We start from the raw sequence: 20,120 nt of genomic DNA, 5'->3' as shown, positions 1-20,120 counted from the left end.
TTTCATAATCTTATATCTTTAAATGATTATTTATTTATTACTTTAAAAACCTCCCCTTATTTCAGAAGTACTCCTCAACTGAAAAATGCACTAGCTATTCATTACACTTCATTTTACAAAATGACATGGCTATTTCAACTAATGTTATGTGGAAAGACAGAGATACCTATGAGCACGGAGTGAGATGTGAAGAGATGAAGTGTGTGTGAAAGGAGTGGGGAAGTGGTTAGCAGGAAGCAGGAAAGAATTAAAGAAGCTCTAGTCTACCAGACATCAATAGACTAAAAAGTAGAAATACATCCTTTTATTTCCCCTTTTCTTCTTTTATCTTGAACCACCTTCAGCCAAACCTTTAAAATTAGTAGTCCCCTATGGTTATTATCAACCATATTAATTGCTTCAGTGACATCTAACTAGGGTATTCTCAAACAAATGTTCACAATTGTGGCTCTCAGGTGACCAGATAGCTAAGAACCAAGATCTTTATCTCAGTTTTCTCTCAGTGATGACAAAGGATAAAATGGTTTAATTACTGGTTGAAGAAACTCTAAAATGTAAACTTAGGGTTTCCTCATTGACCTCAGGAAATATTTAGAAAAATTTCTTTAACCTTGATTATTACACAATTTTCAGACCCCTTACAAAGCAGGACATGTTAGTTTCACTTCTACCTGAAGTGAGTGAGATCTGGTTGGTATGTGGTTGACCAACCCAAGGGGTTTTCTCATCAGGCTGCACAGGAATCAGCTTTATTTTGTCTTATTGACAAAAAGCATATATCTAATCTTAGCTTGTATTCCTGTAACTTTTCAAGGAGACTACATTAGAGTGTGTAGATAGAGCATTGCAATCTAGTATCACTCAATAAGAGAAAAACAACTCAAACAATACGTGGGTAATCAACAATAGGTCACTGGAATACTTTGAGCTATAGGCTTCATGGGGCCTAGAAATCTTGGATGTCTTTAAAACTGCTGTGTTAATTTTGGGATGCATATTTAAACTTAATAGTAGTGAAATAAGATGCTTCTGGTTTCTTACAGAAGAGAAAATCATTAAAAATAAAAATAAGACAAGAAAGAGACTTCTTTGTTTACATTTTCTTCATTCTTGCCTTGTATAGTTCTATGAAATACAGAAAACATTAAACATCTTTCAGATTTACTTTCCCAGGATTAAAAGTACTATTTCTTTCTTTCTTTTTTTTTGTTTTCCCTCCCTTCCTTCCTTCTTTCCTTCCCTCCTTCCTTCCTTCCCTCCCTCCTTCCTTCCTTCCTTCCTTCTCTTCTTCTTTTCTTTCTTTTTTTTTTGACAGAGTCTCACTCTGTCACCCAGGCTGGTGTGCAGTAGCATGATCTCAGCTCACTGCAACCTCTGCCTCCTGGGTACAAGCGATTGTACTGCCTCAGCCTCCTGAGTAGCTGGGATTACATGTGCCTGCCACAACGTCCAGCTAATTTTTGTATTTTTAGTAGAGATGGGTTTTGCCATGTTGGTCAGTCTGGTCTCGAACTCCTGACCTCAGATGCTGCACCCAACTTGGTCTCCCAAAGTGCTGGGATTACAGGCATGAGCCACTGCACCCAGCCTAAAAGTACTATTTTAATACAAGTACTTTTATTAGAAAAAAAAAAAAAAAAAAGCTCTACAAGCACTTTTTGAGGCAATATAATACCTTACATTTTAAAAGTCACTGTTTTCCCAAATCACCTAATTGTGAGTACCTGTACCTGAATCCTCAGATCTTGACCAGAGATTTGGATTTAGATTAATCTCCAGTTTAACAAAAACATTTGTCTTTTACAAAACTGGTCTAAAAATTTCTTACCATCCGGCAAGTTGGAAAGCATTTTAAGGGAGATAAGTGAATCAATCTTCGCAAAGTATTTTAGATTTTTGTTGTGGATAGCATGGATTGATATTCTACATGTATTCAGTATTCTTTCTAGCATAAACCTTCACATAATGCCAAAGTTCTAAAAATTATATTTCCAAGACTTCCTTATCACTAGATTTTCAGACATCAGTTAGAGTTTGGTAGTCAGAGCATTTTGGTTAGATTTGGAAAGTGGAAATGAGGAAGGATGTGGAGGCATTTGGTTGTTGGACAGCAGTGTTAGCAGAGGTTCCAGTGTCCTACACTAGCTTCATGGGTATAGAGAAGCAGTATGAGGAATCATTCCTCTGAAGCCTCCTATACTTGGGACCATCTTGTTCAGATGTCACATGGTTTTGAACCAGTCAGCAGCAACGGAAATTTTCTGGATATAATAGCTTCTAGAGCCAGTGGCATACTCATCACAGAAGAGACACTGCCTCCCTTGGTGTGATGGCTTAATGGTATGCCCTAAAGACATATTATTAAACTGAAACTTCAGTCTAATATCTATTTTTTCAACCCACTCATGAGATTCATAAGCCTGCATTTTTCTTTGATAGAGCCTTTTTCACATAAATGATCTAGAGTAGATTCTATTCTCTGCAAAAAAAATTGGACAAATATAAGAGGCTGATTAAAACTATTTATTCTATTTAACCCTTCATCTACTGTTTCCAGCATCTTGCCCTTTCGTGCAGTGGTGTCCCTGTTTATTCAAAAATTAGTTGACCTAATTAGAGATTCAATTTGGAACAGTCTTCTGGGACTGGGTAACAAAATGTTCTGCCACTGGTAATCTGATTATTTAATCAATGTAGAAAGTTTCAAGTTGTGTAGGCTTCAGTTTTGTTCCTCAATTTTATTTTATTTATTTATTTATTTTTTTTTTTTGAGACGGAGTTTCGCTCTTGTTACCCAGGCTGGAGTGCAATGGCGCGATCTCGGCTCACCGCAACCTCCGCCTCCCGGGTTCAGGCAATTCTCCTGCCTCAGCCTCCTGAGTCGCTGGGATTACAGGCACACACCACTAGGCCCAGCTAATTTTTTGTATTTTTAGTAGAGACGGGGTTTCACCATGTTGACCAGGATGGTCTCGATCTCTTGACCTCGTGATCCACCCGCCTCGGCCTCCCACAGTGCTGGGATTACAGGCTTGAGCCACCGCGCCTGGCCCTGTTCCTCAATTTTAATTTGTATTTATTTTTTGAAGAGCGGTCAAAGCATATGAAAGTTGAAAAGAGATAAAACATGTAGAAGAGTATTTGATGAGCTAGGAAATTGTTCTTGACACATTTTTCCTTTTCAAGCACAGGCAGCAAAATATAGGCAAAAACGATTCAATTTTTCTAAAAAAATATGTATATGCTTATTTATTACTTATTTATACTATATACTATATATACACTATGTATATACTATATACTTATTTATACTATCTAGCTATATATTTATTTCTTAAAAAAAACTAGAAGATGTACCAAAATATTATTAACTGTAGTCATCATTAGGTGGTGGGATTGTAGATGGTTTTAATTGGACATTTTACCCTAGTAATAATTATTCTTCCTTCTTTCCAAAAATGCTATTAATGAAAGGTGATCCAATGCTGTAGGTTGCCTTTAGCATAGTATTCACAGCTGTGTTTAATCTGTTCTATCCTCAGTATGAAATGATGCAATGGAAGCATCCTGAGCTACTGTCACCAGGGCAATGTTTAATGGTGTTAACTAGGGAGAGACAAGGCATTGCAAAAAAAAAAAAAAAAAAAAAAAAATAGGAGATTTGTTTTCAGTTCAAACCTAAGCAGGAAGAGTCTTTCGACCTAAAGGCTTGAAAAATTGTTTTTCCTAATATTAGAACCTGAATACAGAATGCTGTTATCACTGAAAACAAAAATAAAAGCCTCAGCCTCCACAGATTAGAGGACTGAGCTGAAGCCTTGTATAGCTTTTCTAAATAAATGAGCTTATATAGTTCAGTACTAAAGAATACATTTTAGAAAACTGAACAATAAAAGGTTTAAACTTTGTTATGGAGCCTTGAGAGAAAACACAGCATCACAGTACAAGAATGAAATGCCTGGAATCTTCACTTTGAATGCTAACACAAAGATGAGGCTACAGATGAAGCATGAGAAAACTCTCATGTCTGAACCAGTGGCCAATTATTAATTTGTTTCTGAGAGAAAGAAAACGAGACAATGTCAGGCTTTTCTTTCTCTGATGTATATACAATTTTAGAGCAACGTGTGTTTCAAATTTTTTCTAACAGTCATTCTTAGCAAATTATTTCCACATTTCCATAGGGTCCCAAGATAAGAATCTGTCTTAGCATTTTCCATATAAAAATAACGAGCATAACTTAATCCTTTTCTATTAAAGTCAAAATTCTGATATTCAAACTAAGAAAAATCAGGCAAGGAACATCCTCTCCAAATGCTGTTATAAGAAGGGTTATTTTTGTCTGTGTGTGCTATGTATTACAAATGCATTAATTCAAGAACATTATGTCTCTTGGTGCTCTGTAATCAATTCAAGTGTATTTTGAGGCATTTTGTCCTACAGAAAACAAAGGGAAAAACCAACAATGGGAATTAATACACAATGGGATTACAATATTGTATTGAGTCTCAAATTATAAGTTTCACACTCTGTTTAACTAAGCTAGTCAGATGTAATTTTGTCACATAAAGTAGAGATTGTCATATATTTTTAAAAATTGAATAATATAGACTGAAAAGGTCTGAGAAGTACAACAATATTTCAACTCACCTTTTTGGGGTCTAACCCTTTATAAGAATAGGGGTGAGGCTTGGTAAGAAATGTGGAAGGTTTCAAAACTTTGAGGGACTACAGCTATGTATGCATATGTGTTGCATGAGGAAGACCTTAGAGCTTGGAAGTTTGGAATTTTCTGAGATTTCAAAGGCTTTTCTTCCTAGAATTGCTTTTGCTTATAGATCCCTTTGGACTTCTTAGTATTGAAAAGCCCATATAGATCCCAGAAAAGAAACTAAAAGTTGACTGTCCAGAAAGGAAATTCTTTCCTTTTCCATACAGGTATATTTTAAAGGCTATGAGAATAAAAATGAAGCTGGGATTCAAAGGAGTCTCTTGCTTAGAAATAAAGAGGGTACATATAATTGAAGTTTCCTTCAAATGATATTTGACAAATGCCTGAATGGAGCTAAATAGGCATAGAAGGTTGGAAAGCTGAGCTGCCCAAATCCCAGCTACAGGCCTATGTGATGTGTTACTATGCACCATTACACACAAGGTGGCTTTCTCCTTCTGGTGCCTTATGATGGTTTCAGGATGTGGGCAGTGCTCCCTAATGTGATCCTATGCAACTTCTCTGTTTTCTATGCTCTGGGTAACATCTATCTCATGCCCCAACTGGGGTTGAATCAAGCCACTGCCAAAAACATGAGGCATGGTGTCAATCTGTAAGTTATGTTTTAAAATGTAAATAACTTAAATTTTTAGATAAATATGTTATCACCTTATAGTAGCGGAAACTAATGAAATTATAAATAGTGTAAAATATAACACTAGATGATGGAGACATCTACATTCAGGATGCTTAAAACAATACGCAATGCTAGATAACTTCTAGAATAGCAATGACAATAATAGCAACAACATCGAAGATAACAATGATAATTATATTAATCCCCCTGTAGGGTCTATTCTGCTGACCACTGTGGTAGTATGCTGTTCTTTTTCTGAACAACCTCAGAACATCTAACCCATTTCACTCACAATATAAAAGTGTTTGCTATTTGTATGCTAATTTAAAAGTGGGTAATTTTTTATTACCAACAGAAACTCTGAGAAACAAAAAGCTCTTCCCCTAGAACTAGCGACTCCATGGCCATGCCAACTTTGTTTTTGTCCCCATAGGAATTTTCCAGATTACACATCTCATAGAGTGCTGATGGAGTGTAACATGTTAAGTTGTAATTGGATATCTTATTTACCTCCTCCCATCTTATTTGTTTTATGATAATGTATAGATTCACATTATTTTTCCCCTATTGACTATGTTCTGTATCTTTCAGATTTGTCCATTAGTAACTTTCTTATATATTCCTCTCATATGTTCTCTTCTTTTTAGCTTCTATATCCCTGCCTTGCAGTAAAGCTTTCTCTAGTTTCCTTCTTAAGAATTCTTGCATCTTTCCTCATATTGTCATATCTCTTCGTCTCCTCTGCTCTCACTCTCCCCTTCTAGAATATTTGTGCTTTGCTACTTCAATGACCCCCTTCTGTTCATTGCTACTTGCTGCCTGGGTTCAGCTTCACCCACCCTCTATGCCAGTGAGCTGTCTATAACCTTCCAAATAAAACTCCTCTGGAGATGACTTTGGTTTTAGTTCTGAGTTGTCTGGGGACTGCAGAGCTAGGTAGGACTGGTTCCAGCCTTGGTGGTGGTAAGCCCATCAAGTATTCCAACAAGGAACAATGACAATTGAGAATGATTTTCGTAGGAACAGGGAATGCAAAGGCAATGAGAATGCAATATGAATGCTACTGCTCAGATTGCAAGAAAAGAAAGGCATTAAAAGGGGAGGAGTAGATTACACATGATGGAGGGTTAGCGTGAGAGAGACTGCCATTTCTGTTACTTGACGGTTCAGATCAGGAAGAAAGATAATGTGCATGCCACACGCATCTGGGAGCACAACCAAATAATAGATTCAGGCTGTGGAAAATGAGTAGAGGGGAAGAACAACTGAGCTTAACTGGATTCTTTTTTGAGGAAGAACATATGAGTAACTGCAGCTTACCTGAAGTAGTGATCCCTTGCCAACCACTGTGGTTAGCACTTTATACACACCATTTCATTTAATCTTGAAAGCATCTTCATGAGGCAGATACTCTTGGTAACTGCATTGTTCAGCTAGAACCCTAAGGTCTAAAGAGGTTGAATAACTACATTAGCAGCTTGTGAGTAGTAGACAGAAAACCTGAACCCAGGCTCTCTGACTCCAGAGGCCACACTGCTAGCCACTACTATACCATATCTGGGGGTAGTGAGCACGATGGGTCAGTTTGAGACAAAATAAAAGCAACTGAGGGGAGAGCAGTTCAAGCTGAGGACGCTGTCACGGGGTGGTTGGTCCTGTTGTTCTCTGCCTTTCTGATAACTGTTGAGCCCTTGCTTGAGCAAAAGGCCAATCTTCAGGGACTAACAGAAAAGCACAGTGAGAAAAATAATAATCTTTTAATAAATTATAGAGGAGCCAAACTGATAATGTAGTAACATTTTTATCGTCCCTTTTCCCACACACCTCTGGGATCCAAAAACTTGATTGATTGTGATTTTATTACTTTCTTAAATGAGATATTGTATTTTTGTAGCCTTTAATGACTTCATTAAGATGATTTTTAAGCCATGCTTGTATGATTTTTAATCACACTTTCTAATCACAAAGAAAATAAAAAGAACTAGAACTGGTTCAGATTTAAAAAATGTATATATATCGGAACAGCCTACCCAGCATGGCCTTTCAGCTGTGTATGTGCTTGGCATGATCTTCATGGACTGTAACCGTGAATTTGTCACTGCATTTCCAAAACTATCTTAAGTGTGAACTATCTCCTCGCCTTTCTTCTACTTTCACTTACAAAGAAGATAATGTGGTGCATTAGTATAGGATGAAAAACTTGTCCTTATACCAAAATGGCAAGTAGAACAAGTATCCAGAGGTTGAATGATGTCAACATCTTTTTTTTTTTTTTCAAGTGCTGTAAGTCTGGTGTGAGATTTTTTTCTTAATATTTTGAATTTGCTCTGTTGCTTTATTGGCAAATTCTTGTTAACAAAACTGCCCAAGTGGGGAAGAGAATTAACGAGAAGGGGAATTGATGGGTCTTCTTTAATTATCATCAGGAAAAGAAATATACACATAAGGAGTGCAGAATCTAGGATGATTCTTTTCTAAATCATTGTAACCATAATCAGATAATGCCTTAACTTTCTGACTGAATGACACGCATTTAGATATTCAACGCATATTAACTGTGTGACTCATAAGCACAAGGTACTACTATGATAATATGAAGATGAATATGTTATAGTTTTCGTGGTAAAGGAGACTGGAGCCTGGTAGGAGAGAGAAAGCCAAGGTGCACCCTTACTGAGAATATAACTGAAATGTCAGCTAGGACGAGTGAAAGAGGATTACATGAAAGTGCTATGAGTACAGAACATCATATGATATGATGCAGTAATATTTTGACCGGGGTGGGGTAGTATAGTCATGCTTCATGGAATAACTCATTTTAGAGCACGGCTTTGAAAGAGTGGGTTGAATTGAGACATGTGATTGTGTCTAGGTACTGGGAATAATATAAAGGAAAACACCGAGGCAAGGCCTGTAGCACTCTTGAGGAACAACAAGCCATTTCGTTTGGCCTGAGAATCCAGTGTGTAAGCATGAACAGAGGCAGATAAGACTGTTGAGGTCTGATGGGGTGAGTTCATAGCATTTCTTGGACCCAGAAACAAAGAAGGATGATCCATCCTTTAACTTAGGCAACCCCAGTGGTAACACAGTTCACGTTACAATGCAAGTGAAAACTTCCCAATGCTTGGATTCTTCTACTCTCTTGCTAGGAAGACTTCATCAATTTAAACATTTATTCCTAAAATTTTATTTTTCAAGAACATTTTCTGTTGATGAAATGATGGTTATAGGAATTAACTTTCAGATTAGTTGGTACATATTTCCACCCAGGCCATTTGGCTATTTAATTTCACCATCAGTTTCAGTGTCTTTGATCTTACTACTAGTGGGATGAATGAGGCCAAGATTCTAAGATATCTAGGAAGAGTTGGCTACCAAATTGGAGGACTGCTAACTTTATGGAACTTACTTCAGAACATCCAAATGGCAACCTACGGTCACTTAGAAGGAAAGAAAAACCTAGCTTAACATCAGAATACGTGGTGGATGACTAAGATGTAATACTTATAGGGAGTTTGAAGTAGATGGGACCTTAAAGATAGTCAAGTCCTGTGGTTCAGAGGACTCGGCTCTGAACTTGGACTCCCATTTTTACAAAACGCCTACTAGGGTAGTGAAGAGGATCATAATCTGTTTCTAATATTTCAAAGCGATAGTAGAAATTAAGCCTCTCATGGATCATGAAAATAGCAACCATATTACTGAATAAATAATGTTTTTGTTGCCTTTTCTGCTGCTTTTACTCTTTTAAAATATATTCATTAAAAACATTTTTAATGAATAAAATTTTTTAAAAAATGATTGATTTCCATAAGCCAAGTATTTCTAAATAAAATATATGGGAATAAGTAATAAAAAGTCCTTATGTTGAACATACCAAAGCTACATTTAATTCAACTTTCAAATTATATACATGGAGGAACTGAGATCTAAAGAAACAAAGACTATCAATGTAACCAAATGCCATGTGTTCCTGAAAAACTAGTGACATAAAAATAAATTTATTGAAATTTATTTTATGAACCAGAATTTAATCAAGCTTAATAAATGTTCCATGTGTACTTGGAAATAATATGTTTTCTGTTGTTGGGTGGAGTGTCTTATAAATGCCAGTTAAATCAAGTTCAAGTAAAAAATAAATAAATACAGACACTTGCCAAAGATCGTATAACCAGTCAGTGATTCAGGTAGAATGAGAACCCGGATCTTATAAATGCCAAATCAACATTGCTTCTGTAATAGCATGCTACTAAGCGGACTGCCTCAGAAGATCCCAGAGTGGATGGTGGGAGAGATTTGGTTCAAGGACCATAGATTATAAAATATAAGATCATATCAGCTAATTATTTTTGTGTTGTAGAGAATCTTACTTACCAAAATTGTAAAACAATGAAATAGCATATTTGATTTACTGTTTCTCTAAAGCCATCTCCCAAGTAGCTGACATGTCTGAAGAGTATGCTTATCTACTTGTAATATCTTTGCTCATATACTATTTACTGCTTCAACATACCCCTGAAACACACATGAGCAAGACTTTTACTCATTTTGTAAATATTAGAGCTGAGGTCTGGAAAACTGTGTTTTCCCATAACTGTCAGCAGTGAGGCTGTGACTGGACCACAGGACTCCTGAACTTTATTCTCAATTTATATTCCAGTTTCTTGGAAACCAATGTCATCGGTTTGACAACAAGCTGTTCCCGGAAATGGCAACAAGTAGCTGCAGGAAGTAGGGAGATCTGAGGGAAATATAACGTCATGTAAGGATTTTTAACATATTGTAGTTTTGTTTTGAGGTCTTCCTTCCATTAACTTGAATAATTGAGGCCTGCCTGTGATATACTCACTAATTCCCAGATGCACTGTGATCAATTTATTAGCAGTCATATGTGTTGGAAACCCATAATGTGCCATATCAGTGCTGATAAATACTAAGAGAGAAGGATAATGCATATCCCAGTTAGTACAGGCTCCATTGGAACTGACATCAGAGGTCTGTGCCCTTTACTCTCACTGTTATTCTGAACTGAATGTCATTAAGGAAAGTCTAAATCAGGTCAATAGGTGGCCAACAGTTCTAATTCCTGTCAGATCCAATGATGGTTTTAGATAGGAACAATACTACTTACCTCTACTCTAGAATAAAAATACAGATTTTTCCTTCATATTTTCTAGGCATGTCAATCGATGTCTTTCTTTAACCTTTCTGCATCATCTTATATATATCCATTTGTGCAACAGGAGACATGCCTCTTATGGGAGACTGCCGAATATTGTGAGTGGGGTGTTAAAGTCTCCCACTATTTTTGTGTGGGTGTTTAAATCCCTTAGAAGGTCTCTAAGAACTTGCTTTATGAATCTGGGTGCTCCTGTGTTGGGTGCATATATATTTAGGATAATTAGCTCTTCCTGTTAAATTGAATCCTTTTCCATTATAGAAAGTCTTTATTTATTTATTTATTTTTGGTCTTTCTTGATCTTTGTTGGTTTAAAGCCTATTTTGTTTGAAACTAGGATTACAACCTCTGCTTTTTTCTGTTTTCCATTTACTTGGTAGATTTTTCTCCATCCCTTTATTTTAAGCCTGTGTGTGGACTGACATTCTTGCAGAACTAGAAAAATCTATTTAAAAATTCATATGGAACCAAAAAAGAGCCAAAATAACCAAGGCATATACAAAAATTAACTCAAGATGGATCAAAGACTTAAACGTAAAACACAAAAGTATAAAAACCCTGAAAGACAATTTAGGCAATACCATTCAGGACATAGGCACAGACAAAGATTCCATGATGAAGACACCAAAAACAGCTGCAACAAAAAAAAAATTGACAAATGGGATTTAATTAAACTAAAGAGCTTCTGCACAACAAAGAAAACTATCAATAGAGTAAACAGACAACCTACAGAATGGGAGAAATTTTTTGCAAACTATACATCTGACAAAGATCTAACATCTAGCACCTATAAGGAACTTAAACAAATTTACAAGAAAAAACAACCTCATTATAAAGAGGGCAAAGGACATGAAAAGGCATTTCTCAAAAGAAGATACACTTGTGGCCAACAATCATATAAAAAAAAACCAAAACTTAACATCACTGATCATCAGGGAAATGCAAATCAAAACCTCAATAAGACACCATCTCACATCAGTCAGAATACCTATTTTTAAAAATTCAAAAAATAACAGATGCTGGTGAGGTTGTGGTGAAAGGGGAACACTTTTACACTGTTGGTAGGAGTGTAAATTAGTTCAACTATTGTGGAAGACTGTGGCAATTCCTCAAAGACCTAAAAACAGAACTATCATTTGACCTAGCAATCTCATTACTAGGTATATACCCAAAAAATATAAATTGTTCTATTTTAAAGACACATGCACAGGTATGTTCACTGCAGCACTGTTCACAATAGCAAAGACATGGAACCAACCCAAATGCCCATCAATGATAGGCTGAATAAAGAAAATGTGGTCCATATGCACCACGGAATGCTGTTAAATATTAATTAGCAAGTGACACATATTTGGGTCAATCAGTACTTCTCCAAATGTGCATCAAATGGTATAAAGGCATATTTTTTATCTTAGTGACAGTATCAGAATAAAATAAGTATTCACCAATATGAGAATGTGGTATCTGTTACTATGGTGAATGTTGAGGAGTTAGGAATTTTTAGGTGTGGATAACTACGTGCAAATTGCCCATGCTGCACTTATAACACATGTTTGTTAGAATACATATGTTTAAAAATAACAGTTATCTATTAATAAGCAATAGCTATGTAAGTGAGAACAAGGTATATACAACATGAACTTCCAGGCGAAAGCTGCCATCCTTGCTACTAAGTGTATCTCATAAACTCGTAGACTGAAGGACATACTGAATCTCATTTTTCATTTAAGAACTCACCAAACTGCTCCCAAACATGTTAGGGGCTAGCTATCACAGCAAGGGCATTTTATACTGCAACTCTACTTTCATATCTACTTCCCTTTAATGACTACTCTTTCCATGGAAAAGTTAAGGTTTATTAGTCTAATGTGAGTTTTCTTTAATGTGACTTTTCCTCTAAGTCAAAGCATCAATAGACCCAAAGTAGGTCCATTAGTATATTTGCACCAGCAACACAGTTCTCATTTTAATAATTAATATTTATCTCTTAGGTTGTAAAACCCAACAAAAACCAAGGATGTAAAATGGCTTCTATACTGATATCTGTACAAGTTTAAGTAAACCGAAAACAAATTGAAATAAACTGGTTAGTGCTTCCATGAACAAAATTCAAGAAAATGTATAACTGAGAATGGGCTTGCTTGAAACCAATAAGAAGGTGTAACATGATGAATAACTGTAGGGCCATTGGGCCCCACCGGGTCGTGGGGTGTCCCTTATGCCATGCTGAGGTGCAGGATCTGAGAAGTAAAGAGACAGGGCACTGAAGAATGGGTGAAGAGCAGCTGGACTTGGGGGGCCACCAACCTATGAATGGAGATCAGTGAGGCCCTGAACATGCAGAAGCGACTGTAATTATTAGGTACAGGCAGGGGGAAGGGTTGTAAGTGAGGTGATCATCTACAGGCTTAGTGATAGGGCATACATAATCACCTGAGTCACAAGCGAGGGGGGCCACCCCATTAAATCACCTGGGCAGAGAGGTGGGCCATGTGCAGTCGGGGGCCCTGTCGTGTGCAGTAGTAGAGGGCCATGTACAGAAAAGGGGTCCACCCCCATTAGGTCACGGAGGCAAGGAGGTGGGCTGTGTGCAACAGGTGTCGTGCACAACACTTCTTATCTGGGGGCTGGAGACTTCAAAGAATTTCTAATAGAAGGATACTGTAAGTCAATGCAGTGGGAGCCGACAGACTTGTGCTCTGCTCTTAAGATATTTATGGGAGGCTGATTTGAGCCAGCACAGAAGTGAGAAAAGACTGACAGGGTGTACAGCCTCCGTGACTGGTCACATCAGAGGGGTTCTTCTCTCTTGGTTATTTGCAGGATCTCAGGCCTGAGGCCTACTTTCCTACTGGATGCAAGGTACTACAACTCCTTTAACAGGAGGAGAGGCTCTTGCTCCAAGCCTGCCATACAGCGTATGCCCTTTCAGGCAGGGATGCCACCGCCTGGGTCTTTGGTTCTTGTCCTGGTCTGGCTGTTTTCCCATGTACTGCTTCTGTTCTGTGACTGCTCTAGGCATTCCTCCTACTAGAAACTACCATATGGTTATATGGAAGGATTCTATAAATCAGCACTAAATGTGTCAGTACAGCTCCGACTACAATACCTATATGATTATATAGAAAGATTATATGGAACTAAGTATGATTATATATATAAGCTAGTATGGCAAGCAGTAAGTTATATGATTATATAGAAAGATTATATGGGACTAAGTATGATTATATATCTAAGCTAGATATAAGTAAGCAGTGAGCTATACTTTACTTCAGGCACTAATTGTGCCTGGGGTGTGCACAGTTCTCCTTCGGTGCCCCTGGGGGGTGATACCCACAAATAACATGAGGTGATATGTCTACTAATCTTTTATCAAAGTTGGAGTTAAAAGTTTGGGCCTTGGAGTCAGATAGTCTGTGTTCAACCATATTTTCACTACTTCTAAGCTATGTGACCTTGAACAAATTACAACACTTCCCTAACCTTCAGTTTCCATACCTATAAAGTGGGAACAATGGTAAGAGATAGCTCATAGAATTGTTGAGAAAATTATATAGTGTTAGTCCAATGTACTCAGCATAATGCTTAACATTGAGTAAGCACTCCTTATATATTACATTATAAGCAATATTTATTAATTTACATAGAGGTAACATATTCTTAAAAAAATCAGTATGTTCAATGTTTAATTCCCACTTATAAGTGAGAACAGGCAATATTTAGGTTTCTGTCTCTGTGTTAGTTTACTTAGGATAATGGCTTCCAGCTGCATCCATATTGTGGTAAATGACACAAATTTGTTCTTTTTTATAGCTGCATAGTATTCCATGGTGTATGGGTACCATATAGACACTGGGGACTACTTGAAGCAGGAGGGTGATGGGAGAAGACTGTGGGTTGAAAGGCTACCTATCAGATACTATCCTCACTACCTGAGTGATGGGATCATTCATATACCAAGCCTCAATGACATACAATTTTCTCATGTACAAACCTGCACATGTACCCCCGAACCTAAAGTGTAAAAGCAGAAAAAGAAAAAAGAAGTAAAAAAAAAAAAAAAAAGAAGAAATGCCTAAATAGTTTTTAAGTTTCCAGGAATGTTAAAAACATTTAGATAAGATTTGTTAGATTTTAAACTGCCAGCTCAGACTTATTTCTCTCTCTCTCTCTCTCTCTCTCTCTCTCACACACACACACACACACACACACACACACACAATTAACTATAACATCCATACATGAGAACATCAGATTACACAAACTTTGGTGCAGCTATCCTTGCAACCTCTGGAAAATTTTCCTTGAAAACACACTGGTCTCTGTGCCAGATAGTGAGGTAGCTTCTCTTGCATATATAAACAGCAAGGCCAAAGTATCCAGGAGATTCTGGGCATGGTTCAGTATCCAAGAATTTTGCTTTCCAACAGATGATACTAATGTGGTTCCCAAACTGAAGAGTTGATGCTAAATATCTGGAACACATCCCATAAAAACATAAGAACTCATGCCCAGAAAATCATTGCATGCACCCATAAATATGTTGCCTTTGGCTATAATTACTGCCACTTGGAAACATATTAAAACTTTTCATGGGTAGTTGTCTAAAATATCCAAATATCATTATGCTTTGGGGAGTTTAACCTGACCAAGGGAAAACAGTACTACTAAAAGGAATCTTTTGTGATGTCTGCAAACTCCTAAAAACAAATCCAAGTAACTGGGAGGTAGGAACCAAAAAAAGTAGCCTTTTGGATTATAGTTTCTCCATGTATGGTGGTAGTTAAAGTCAAAGAGTAGTAATTTATTGTAGAGAGGCAATTGGCAGAAAGCTCTGGCAGAATCATTCACAAAAACAAGCCTTTCTTTCCTCTAAAATAGGAAATCATGATCTTCTCAACATGATGTTTTGTGACAGAACTCAGGGATAATGCTATCTTATGTTTGTGGGGGTAGAAGGGGAGGTGGGTGGGAGGAATTTCTGAAAAGCATATCTTTGTTCTTTTGCAGTAATAGCTCATGCTCTTGAACAAAATCAGATATCTCCCATCCTGCTGTAAAGTAAATACTGACGTAAGACAAAAAAGCAGTATCTGGAGACTCTAAATGCCTCATACTTTGATTAAAAATGCTTTTGTCAATTACAGATTGATTTTGTAGCTCATTACAATGATGGATGTCAGGGCTGGCGGAGGTGGTATTTTACCACTTGGCCTGAGGGCATACACAGTTAGAAGAAGATGGTAAAATTATAATTATTTTCCAGCACTCATCCATTTGCCTACATTGACCCAATGGGTACCACTGGGATAATTTGAAAGAATGGCGTCAGATGGAATAGCCAAAAAGAATAGTACCTCAGGCCCTTTAGAAGGAAAACATTTTAGACAAATATTTCTCAACAACCTGCTGAGATTCTTGTCACATGATAAGTCACATTGAGCTACATCAGTTACGTTTTAAAGTAAGCTACAGTGTTTAGCAGAGGCTGTAGCAAATAATATGCAAATGTCTCTGTGTGTACTAATATGAATATTAAAAGTTTCTATATTAATATATAATAATGTAGGCACATTCTTCCAAAAACATAAATACAAATGTACTTTCTCCCTTACTTTAACACTGGAGGTTGTTAGAAGCTGTGAGAAAATCAGTGGATATAGGTAAAAGAGCTGCAGGGAAAAGAAATCAATATTCAGTAGCGGCTGAAAAAAAAAAGGAGGAAATTCATGTCACTTTGCAATACATTCATATCATGCTCTGAAGTGACCTGTATTTCTGGAGTCACTGTGTGGTTTCTAAACTCTGATACCCATGGTTAGTTCGCAAGGCATTCTCTAATGGTATCCTAGGAATGCCTACATTCTCTGTAATAGCTGCACGGCCAAAGAAGTAATATCCACCAGATATATAACATGCAAATCTTCTATGTGGTATACCTATCACCTGCTGCAAAATGATGGTGACTCAGCATTCAATTAAAAATATAAGAAAATCGATGTTCCATATTATGAAAAAAGATATTATGTAAGACTGATATCAGCAGTCTTAGGAGTAAGAAAAGAAAAAAAATCATTTCAAATTGAAGATTAGGAGGCCTGCCTACACTATGACTATAGCAATATTGGCTATATATCTACACAATTGCTTTTTATAATAGTCCACCATGAACACAAACCTATTTATGGCCTACTTTCATGGTGATATATCTCTGTTCTGCTAGTTGTTTAGAATCCCAATACTGTGAAATGGAACTGTGGTGACAAAAAATAATACTTCATATAATGAAATGTCAAGAAATTTAAGTTAAAGTAAGGTAATGAAACATAGGTTCAGGGCATAAAATCTGATCTATGCTTATAATCAAAGTGAAAATGGACAGCAGAACATCATTAGAACATCTGGATCATTTTGGAAACTGATTATGTTTGGCATCAAGGACCAGGATGAAATCTCATTTTTCTTACCTTTTGTATTATAGCAGTGGTAAAGAAAGAGAAGGAAAAGATGCTTGTAAAGTCTGGAAAAATATAATTGGGTTATATAGGATTTAAAAAAACCAGAAAATAGTCAAAAACCAACTTTGGGATATCCAAAGCATAAAAAAAATTAGACATTTAAAATTAACCAGAATTCTAGCTGTTAAAATGCTTTTAGACGGCTTATTTCTGTACCCAAGTGTCAATATTGGAGTAGAAGTGTGCTATACAAATTGTCTTCACCATGAACAATCCCAGGACAAGTCTTGCTGATGGGGTAAAATTTGAAAGGAGAAGCAACACTGTCAGCAATAAAAAGTGCTTAGCAGGGCCAGGTGTGGTGGCTCACACCTGTAATGCCAGCACTTTGGGAAGCTGAGGTGGGCAGATCCCTTCAGGTCAGAAGTTTGAGACCAGCCTGACCAACATGGTGAAACCCCATCTCTACTAAAAGTACAAAAATTAGCTGGGCATGGTGATGTATGCCTGTAATTCCAGCTATTCCAGAGGCTAAAACAGGAGAATTGCTTGAACCTGGGAGGTGGAGGTTGCAGTGAGCTGAGATAGTGCCACTGCATTCCAGTCTGTGCAATATAGCAAGACTCTGTCTCAAAAAATAAAAGGAAAAAAGAAAGAACAAAAGAAAGAAAGAAAGAGACAGAGAGAGAGAAAGAAAGAGAAAGAAAGAAAGAAAGAAAAAGAAAGAAAGAAAGAAAGAAGCAAGCAAGCAAAAATGCTTAGTGAAGCAATTTTTATTTTTCTATTTTTAATGGTCTCAGGCCTTTGGCTGCAAGCATTGCATAGTATCTATTCCTCAGGGAAAGATGACTTTAGGTACCATCTAAAGGCAAGAAGCAACTACCATTTAAGAAAAAAAAAAAAAAAACAGTCATCCTAATATTATACATATGGAAGGGGAAGAGTCTCCGTTTCTCAAATAGTAACTTGTTAAAGCCAATGGTCTTATCTACTCTTAATGTGAGAAGGAAAGAAACATGAGTGTAGGAAGTAGTGATATGGGCAGCGTTTGCTCTTCCATAAACTCTGGCGTTGGCAGACCATTTGATGGTTTCAGTGCCTTCTCTCTCCTCTGCCAATATTGCAGTTACAATTCTACTATACTTTTATACTCCTCACTCCCAGGCTTCACTTTCTAGACAACTGAATGCAGATGCGATTAAGTGTATCAGTGGAAATTCTAAAAGTAATACAGGAGAAGATTCGCTGCTGACCTAGGCCTTAGACTTGGTTGCAGGTAAGGCTAAAGGACCTTATATTCTGTCCTTTGTAGCAAGAAAACCACAAGACCATACCAAATGGACAAATGGGAATCATTTTTTTTCTTCTCTCATGGTTAAAACGTCAATAGATAATCCGAGACGTTTTGAATTCATGGTCTTAGTATCCAGAAATCTTTCTGCTGCTTGGTCCTTTAAGAGCACTTACCATGCCATATTTAATATCTGCTGGTCTCACTCTGCTTCACTACTTGTGATCTTCATGCAAAGATTCTAACATGGCTCTGTATGTAAGAACTAATATATTATTGGTTAACAGAAGTGCTCAATAAATGCTAAATGCATAAATTAATATTCATTTCAATGGCATTTTTTAAGTTTTTTTTTAAAACCACCTAAGTAACCACAAAACCAATTAAACAAGGGACTTACATCTTTTATTCAGAGTATTTTTTTTTTACTTTAGATTTTCAAGATATCTTAAAATATCTCCTGAAATACAAAATAGAAACAGAATTTAAAGCATATAGAAAGGGTATTAACAGCATTGACGATGATGACAATGAGACCATGAAACAGCAGATGAAATGATATAAACTGGTACGTGGTAGCACAGAAACAATTTGACAGAAACCAAGTTTACAATGAAAAATGAGAATTCTTAAACTCCTGCATTTCCTTTACTACACCTGAATTTGAGATCATTGTTCCAGTACCAGATTTTGCCTCACTAAACAGAGACTGTCACAAAACCTACTCAGCAATAGCCCCTCTAGTTGCAGTAATGGCTGGGCAAGTAATGAAAAGACTCAGACTATAGTTGAATACACCTGTGAAATTACTACATACCAGAAGCTCAGACAAACCATTTTCCTCCCTCTGTGTGTGCCCTAAAACCTGATTCAGAAGACAAGCTGACAACTTTTATAAGTTAGTAGCAAATATCTGCCCAATAAAATGACTACTTGTTGGTGTCACTGAAGTATTTGTTGGGGTAGTTTCAAACTTTAAGACCATTTGACCTCATCTGAACACAGGGCTTACTTATATGAGCTTGATGTAGTGTATACTGTACTCAATTTACTATACCAGTGAGTTGGTGACAGAAAACACAAGTCCATAAGAATCTCATTAAATGATGTAAAAAAAAATAAGAATGAGAAAATCAGTTAAATGAAAAGTATAAACCTGTATTAATGCACTACAATTTGTAATTTACCTTTGAAATATGCACATAACTTGAAAGCTATCGACTTAAAGGAAAATGGAAAATAAGGCTAACCTTGGCTGAATATGCCATAATCCAGTGAGGACACTACATGTTTATGTAGACAGCAGAATGTGGCACTTCCGAGTGGGGTCTGAAATCAGATTGCTTCCTTTCACAACTTACAAGCTACAAGATAGTGTACCAGTTAAAATTTTCTACCTGTGTTATCATCTGTTAAATACAGACAATATCCCCCTTCTCACCGGGTTACTAGGCACCTCAAGAAATGTCAGCTTTGTCCTTGATGGGCCAAGGGCAACACAGTAGGAGGATTCTCCTTCAAGGGCAGAGAATAAGGGGGTTATTTGCAAAGAATTTAAAAAAACAATTGTGAAATCAACAAAAAGTTGGTCAGCTTTTTATTATAAACACATAATAATTTATTCAAAACAGAGCCAGTGATAAAGCACTCTTGCACTCAGAGGCAGAAACTCCCAGCCACCACCTCTTAGCATATACCACTGAATTCACATGATAAAAATGTGCTAAGAATAACCATGCATTAAATAAAGGACATTTATATCCTTTCTAATTTATCATATCAATATAGTTTGAAATAAAACCTTAGACATTTGTAGAAAGACAAATAGTCTCTTTAGGTTC

Source organism: Sapajus apella, unplaced genomic scaffold, assembly GCF_009761245.1.
Source record: "Sapajus apella isolate SASKATOON/1434 unplaced genomic scaffold, GSC_monkey_1.0 scaffold40, whole genome shotgun sequence".
NCBI classification, from domain to species: Eukaryota; Metazoa; Chordata; class Mammalia; order Primates; family Cebidae; genus Sapajus; species Sapajus apella.
This window is presented reverse-complemented; position numbering follows the sequence as displayed.